The sequence below is a fragment of the Silurus aristotelis genome, assembly GCF_946808225.1.
Source record: "Silurus aristotelis genome assembly, chromosome: 11".
NCBI classification, from domain to species: Eukaryota; Metazoa; Chordata; class Actinopteri; order Siluriformes; family Siluridae; genus Silurus; species Silurus aristotelis.
Window position 1 is genome coordinate 7776495 of NC_139584.1, and position 7920 is coordinate 7784414.

Below are 7920 nucleotides of genomic sequence, written 5' to 3' on the forward strand. Positions count from 1 at the left end.
CCATCCATCCATGCCTTGGAGGTTCTTTGCTCTTTTTTTCAGTTATAGATGTAATCATTTTTCACTGATCAGGATCGTTTGCTAACTCAGGACAAACACTCACTTTATATGTTGTTTACAAATGTGAAAAGAGCTATTGAAGTAGGTTCCATCTGCACACAGTGAACTGCTGTTCCTGCAAAGACAAAGTGCAGCTGAGTAAATCAATAATCTGTTCCTGCAATCTAATCATTTAATTGTTCAAATGAGCTGCTGGGAAAATGCACACCAACCTTCCTGCTTTATATATTGTCCAGGGTTGCATTGCGTGTGTTGCAGAGCAAATATGCATTTGTCTCTGTAATCGTCAGTACAGTAAAACCCCTCCAACAACTCACAAACTGTATCTGAAGTCCATCTGCAGGCCATTTTTACTTTTAATTCCTGTCCTGGAAAATACACACAAAAACACAAAAAAAAACCCTAAACAGATTATATTTAATACTTTTAATCAATTTTGTAAATAGATTTAGCACATAGTGCTGCATTAAACAGATTTGTGACAAACTCATACATACCAAAATCACACACTGTACAGTAAAGACAACTTAAAAGGCCATTGGGTCGATCAGTGTAGGTCGAGCCAACACATGGCAAACATGTTGTGGTCCCTTACGAGGGAAATATCAAGGTCCGTGACGTCGGAGTGACGTGGGGCCGCCTTCCCGTGGGCTCACCACCTGCAGGAGGGACCGTAAGGGACGGTGCTGTGAGGATTGGGCAGCAGTCGAAGGCGGGGGCCTGCTTAGACTGCTGCCCCCGTGACCCGGATTACGGATAAGCGGGAGAAAATGAATGAATGAAAAATCATATATTGTGATTTCTGGATTTGTTTTTTTTAGATTATGTCTCTCACAGTGGACATGCACCTACGATGACAATTTCAGACCCCTCCATGATTTCTAAGTGGGAGAACTTGCAAAATAGCAGAGTGTTCAAATACTTATTTTCCTCACTGTTTTTGTTTATTTATATAATTCAATATTAAATCTGTTTATTTGTCCACAAGCGCATACACTCTGCAGCAATAAGAAAAGGATGCTCCAAACTGGAAATCATTGTGAAACTGCTGATGATGTCTAAATCAAGAAAAAAATCTCCACACTTCATGATCCACCACATTGCATTGTATTCAGTTCATCTGTTTCCAAGTGAGTCAGTTTTCAATTGAAGGTAGTCCAAATCACCTTCTGGTTAATTTATATCACTAATGGTGAAATTTCTATTGCAGGTCATGAATATTTTCATATGCATTTTAGTCTTAAATGTTCTGAATGCTGCTCAAGCAATCATAAAACCAAAAAAAGTAAAGCAATCTTTCAGTATATAGAAAATAATTTATGTCATGATAAATAACACAGTGAACAATATCCAGTATAATTAAGAACTTGTACATCTGCTTTGGAAATTGTATTTTTTCTTAAAGATTAAAAAGCAATTAATTTTGTTTGAGACTATTGACTGTCTCCTTTGCTGATTCTGACTGTATTATACGCTAATACAAACTATGATAAAGGGTTATCAGTATTTTCAATCAAACACTTTACAATTCTACAGTGTGTTAAATTGAACTGCACTTCCAGGAAATCACCCCACTTACAAAACTAGACACTGTGGTGTAAAAATCCTACTCACACTCCCCCAGGTTTACAGTTGCACACAGATATATGAACCTATATTACAAATTTTCATAAGCATTTATTCCCCTATTATTTTTCACCCAATTGAACCAAACTAGAATTATATTTGTTGTTACTATATATTTGCCTTTATTATATTTGCTATATTTATGATGTGTTTCCATACTATCAGTTATTTAGTTATTATACTATTCATAATATAGATATTCTATTCTATTCATAATATAGTTAATGTTTGATATACAGTATGTCTGACCCACTGCTTTTTCTTTGTCACTGATCTTTACTTTGGAATTCAATGCTATTGCCAGTTTTATTGAATAACAAACACTAACTTTCCAGCCAATAAAACAAAATTAACTAATTCACTTTTTTACACTTAATATTAATGAGACTAGGTTATGATGGTTAACAATAATAAATTTTGGTTTGGTTAACAATAATAAATTACTAACAGACTCGCATACAAAAACATGCACATTAAAATTTAGACTGAAAGTAAAACCTGAAAGGGCAGAACAACAAATTGCTTTGTATCATTGATGTTATAAGTCACAGGTAAGTGCTTTTGGGAATTACCAACATTCTTCATTGATTTCTACACTGGCTATTAAAGGATTTTTGTATTAACTTACAACGTTACATTTTAATAGATGCATATATTTTATAATAGCGAAAATTGTTGTAAGCCTATTATAACATAATAGCACAATAGCTTTATTTTACATGTAATTATAATCCATAAATGTAAACACAATATTTCTAATCTATCAGCTGATGTGGATTCTGCACAATTCCTAGGAAAATTAATGATATAAATGAGGTTCTTACTTGCTGATTTCTCCTGGAGGAACACAAAGAAACGCTGTTACTAATGCTGTCTTTGTTACTTTTTGCTTTTTAGAGGTTTGTTTACCGGTGTCTTTCGAAACCATTGGGTATTTCCTAATATCTCTACCTATCTGCTCTGTTGTGACGTATTTCGGTTCTGCTTCTCCCTGAAAGGGGGAATGTTTTGGGTGATGCACTGCAGCAGAAGGCGGACATGAGGCGGGGCAGAGCTCTGCTTACACTTACTGCCGGTTTCAGATTAAATCACTATAATAAATCATGCCGTATTTACCTGCTATTTATATACTGTATGTAATATATTTATATCTAGTATGTAATTGTATAATAATGTTTAGACTCTCCTCTGTGCAGAGTTCGGTGCCTACGATTCTGGAGTAATAAACAAGTGGCCTGTCACTGTAACACACACACACACACACACACACACACACAGATTCAGTCGAATCTCCTTTTTGCATTAATGACAAAGTGTTTCTCCACTTTGATCTGCTTCAGGTTTGTCTCAGGTCAGTTTTTCTAATGTATTTTGTAATGGCTATTTTTATTTTTAGCTTTTTCGAGTAACCCGTTATGGACTGTCCTAAACCGAGTAAGTAAATCATGGAAATATTGGTAATCTTGAGTTTAATGTAAAAAGCACAGCTGCATCTTCATTCCGCAGATTTTAGCCATTAAGCTTTGGTTTAAACTAAAAAAAAAACCAAAACGTTTATTTGTCATATATTTCTATTCCGGATATCCACAAAATGGCCTAGATTACGGTATTTTAGGTTTCGGTTTTGTTCTTACAGTAACGAAACACAGACGCTTAGGGCGCGTCTCTTCATTCAGTGGCTTCTAAGGCAATATTAGTGCACTGTTGCTTTATCCTGAAAGTGCATTATATTGTACAAAATATTCAACGTAATTCCAAATGCAAAATAATAAATACAATATAAAATGTATATGTAGTATTATATGAGGTAGTTTTAAAAAGTTTCAGGACTAGCTCTGTTTACAAGAAAGTATTTAACTACATTTACACTCTGTTCACCTTTTTTAAAAAGTCCCCTTGACCAGCAATACTGTGCTCCCAGCATTCCTTCCACTTCTGGAATATGTTGTGGAAGTCTTCTTTTTTATACATGTCAAGCAGCTTCTGTGATTCACCCTGGATCTCCTCAATGCTGTCAAAACGGCAATCTTTGAACTGGATCTTCATCTTTGGGTCAAATCTGGTGAGTAGGTGTGGAAGTGAAATCATGTGAATTGTTCTCCAATGATCATCATGTACAAGTTGCCTAATGGTTTCGACGTTTTCGGGGGTTGAGACTGTTGGAGGTCTTCCTGATCTTGCATCGTCTTCCAGTGAAGTTCTTCCGCTCTTGAAGCGCTGTGTAACACTAAACAGATTTATATTATACTCACTCAACATTATACAGTTGAATAATAAATACCAGTAATTATGCATGAAAGATGTACTAATTATGTATTAAAGATAAATCTTGATTTCAGAAACAGTGGTGCAGTTAGCAATATGTGCAAAGTTAGCATCTAGCATCTAGGGTTTTTTTTTGGCAGTTGTGGATAAGAGCAAAATACAGTATGGTTCAAGTAACAGAAAGTGAATCTGCAATCAGCAAAAAAAAATTGCTTTTACACTGCTTTTATTGTGGATTAATAAAGCAGATTTCTTTTATGTTAATGTTGATGTTGAGGCGTATTAATTGGCAAATAAAATTGCAAATATTAACTACTTATAAACCAAATATGAAATCAAATTGATATTTCTTTCAGAATTTTACCAGAAATAATTGTTATAGATTAAAATGTGTTAACAATAAATTTAATTACATGCACTCTTTATAAATGAATTTAATATTTAAACAAAATAAAATAATGAAATCTAACCATTATTCTAATCCTCTTAGTGTAGTTGCCTAAACACAAACTTATATTCTATTTAAATCTATAAAATAAATAGTATTGGGGAAAATCCTTGTCATTTTTTCTTGGCCTTCTGTTCATTGATATGCTAATAATGTATTTATCAGAATATGAGTGTAATTTGCACGATATTTTGTTACACAGTTTCACATGAACAGCAGAAACCAAACCTAATTTAGTATCCAAGCGTTATTTATGGGTCTACTGTTTACATTTTTTTTTGTAATTTCTGAGCAGAACATCTGACAGAACATCTGGTTCAAACACATTTTGAATGTATTTTTATGGGAATGTTTAGTTCTATAAATTATAAGTGTCTCAGTTTAGGTTAAAATAGTGTAGTTCTTTCATTTAAAAACAAAAGAATTGATAACACTTAAAAAAAAAATGAAATTTTCTGTTTGCTTGTGCAAAATAGTAATAATGACAAAGGATTTGATCTGTTAGACATGTTACAGCCATAAAATTCTCTTTTTTTTAGACTTTATAATCAAGGCTGCTCCCAGTGAACCAATCACCATAATACACACTGCTAATACTGTCTAACTGTGCAATAATAACAATAACAAAGTATCTTAAACAACACGTGCAATATCAGAAATAAAAAAAAAACGTGCAATATTACGTGTGCAATATTACCTGCAATACGTGCAATATTACCTGTGTGCTATATGTTTGTTAGCATAACTAATTACTAGTGGTCTCTTTTTTCTTATTAGTATTTATACATTGTGTTGTGTATATACTGTATACTATAGTATGTCTCTATTCTTTTATATATTTGCATGTATTTTTTCTTTGCTGCTGTAACAGAGAAATTTCCCCACTGTGGGATGAATAAAGGTATATCTTATCTTAATTCAAAACTTCCTTATTGATTTCCTTAAAATGTTTTATAATTTTGGGTTTAAAATTTGTGTTTTCTATGTTTTTTTATGAGTAAAATATAGGTTTATGAGATTTGCATATCATTGTATTCTGTTTTAATTTACATCTGACATTTTTCCGAACTTTATTTTGAATTGGGGCTGATTTAACAAAACCCTTAATTTTCGGTCACTTCTACCTCACAGCACTTCTCACCATACACTGCAGCACGCCCCTTTTGATCCTCAGCCACTGCTGGTCCTATTGAACTGGTCTGTGTAAATTTTTCTAGGGCCTCGTATGATCAAAACAAACGATCAAATGGTTTTGCAATCATTGCTCTCTGATACATTTAATTCCTGCTAATGGTAAAAAATTATGGTGACTGAATCAGGGTCCCTTTTCCTGATACAATCTTGTAGGCACACATACTAGTTATTTTACTTAGTTAGTGTAGTGTCCAGGGGCATTAACCTGCATCGCTGTCAGCTTCTCACCCAGAAGTGCCTGATGTCAAAAGCACTGGAGACGTCAAAGAACATCACCCTCACAGTTCTTAAAAAAAAAAAGATACAATTTCAAAGATTTCAATTAAATTATTTATATATTGAATATTTACCTTGAAATGTGAAATTCTTTCTTTTTACAATCTACTTAATTAAATTAGCATAAATAGAACACATCCAGATTATGATGCTAAAACGCTAAAACACTTACATCTGAAAGTGGTGTCATCTGAGCAGGATTATCTAGTTTAGAGACAGTTTGAGAAACAAATGTTATGCAAGTGTCCAGTTTAAAAACAATTAAACACCACATAATCTAAACTGTAAAATAATTTCATAGTTTAAATGGTGAAAGAATGTACAATATAAATACTGTTAATGTAAATCGAAGTAAACCTAATAAATTTTTCATTATTGCTTTGTGAAAACTATTCCCTACATTTGTTTACTATTATAGTCCACCTGACAGAGTACATGAAAACAAATGAGTGAATTCAGACACTGCTGTTAACAAGCAGAATCACTGAAGAAAAGAACAAGTAACAAAACTACAAGTAACATACAGCCACAGCCTTAGACAAAATCAGCTGAATTGTAATAGAGGATGATTAAACAGCTCCAAAAACAGCATTAGCAGCTTTACTTATTACAGTTTGACTTTATTGCAGTCATATACTGTATCTACCAAACATTATTTGAGACGATATTTGATTGAAAATCCTCATTTAATCAGTCACTTCATTGTCTCATTAACTTCATGAACTCATTATCTAATTAATTAAACATTTTGTTGTGTGGACACATAAAAGTATTTAAAACTGAGGATTTTGCTGTGGGATTAAAGGGGTTAAATATGTGCAATGAAAAAACACACAAGTGTATTTTAACAGCAATATACCGTAAATGTAATTTACAGACACAAACTGTAAAAAGAAATACTTACAAACTATAAATGTATTGTATATTACCACTAATAATCCATTTAAAAAGTAAAATTAAAAGTAAAATGTTTTACTGGAAAATCAAGAAAAAATACTGGAAAATCTAACAGTCAAATTCCTGTTGTGTATTTTGTGGGTTATCACTGTGCAGGAAAGTAAGAGACTGAATATGTCTACTGTTTATGTCAAGGATGGACTGAGCACAATTGATGTCATGCTGAATGTTGTTATATATAGGCAGTAACTGTGTAGTTGCTGATGCAGTTAGAATCTCTTTTTATTTCAATTGCACATGAATGTGTGCTGCTATTATCTGCAAGAGATTTGACTCCAATTGATACTTTTAATGATTTTGCATAATTCTGTAACTTTTTGTCATGCACTTAAATAAAATACATTCTCAGTAATATATGCTCACATAAATTAAATGTTATAAATATTAGTTTATAAACAAACGGCCGTTGGCCAAATTAAGTGCAGTCAGTTTCTAAAAATAAATTAAGTGAAACAGAGCTGACAGTATTATTCCGTTTATTTACAGGACAGATATTTTAAACTCTAAAGTACAGTTCAATCATACTTTTTACAGTAGATTTCTGGCAACCACAGCTGCCTTTTTTTTTTCCCACCGTGAATTTTATACGGTTTGTTTTACAGTGTAGGTTTAGTTTAAGATGACACTTACCTGTATGTCGACCTTTTTTTTTTCTTTGTTTAAAAAATATTGCTACACCTACAGCCAAAACTACAGCCAGCACTGCTGTGATGCCAACTATTATATATCCTGTAGATGTTTTTACTCCACATTGGGCATCGACAGAATTGTTACCAGGTGTTATTTCTTCATGTCCCAAATCTTCACATCTGTCAAAATAAACAATATTCAATGAAAATTGCTGTTTTTAAGAACACAGAATTTTTTGATTTAGTAAATCGGTATTAATTTGTTAGGAATTTGTTATGCAGTTTCTAACAGTCTTGTTAACCTGAAAAAACTAAAGTGCTCGTAGTTTGCAGAGATGTAAATGGGCTGCTGTTATTTACAGTCTGCGTTGGAGTGTCGGCCTTAGATTTAAAACCGGCTTTTGGGGATTTTTTTTATGAAGTCTGGTTTTTCTGCATGTCTGTGTGCAGATGAATGGCAAAGAT

General features: G+C 32.9%; 1 protein-coding gene and 3 long non-coding RNA genes across 4 annotated transcripts in view; 2 read left to right on the forward strand and 2 right to left on the reverse strand.

The window, feature by feature from the left end:
• LOC310733968 overlaps positions 1-7920 on the forward strand; it is a 152698-nt gene that overhangs the window by 36700 nt on the left and 108078 nt on the right. The window lies entirely within an intron of this gene.
• Positions 1-7920, reverse strand: part of LOC310733928 (tumor necrosis factor receptor superfamily member 14-like) — a 56621-nt gene that overhangs the window by 29154 nt on the left and 19547 nt on the right. The window lies entirely within an intron of this gene.
• LOC310733966 overlaps positions 1-7920 on the forward strand; it is a 35626-nt gene that overhangs the window by 7507 nt on the left and 20199 nt on the right. The window contains exon 2 of the long non-coding RNA XR_014535939.1: positions 1049-1116. This is a non-coding gene — a long non-coding RNA (uncharacterized lncRNA). The remainder of the gene's footprint in view (positions 1-1048; positions 1117-7920) is intronic.
• On the reverse strand, positions 3070-6543 carry LOC310733962. Its single transcript, XR_014535935.1, has 2 exons — positions 6042-6543; positions 3070-5879 (listed from the first exon to the last, which is right to left on the reverse strand). It is a non-coding gene; the product is annotated as an uncharacterized lncRNA (long non-coding RNA).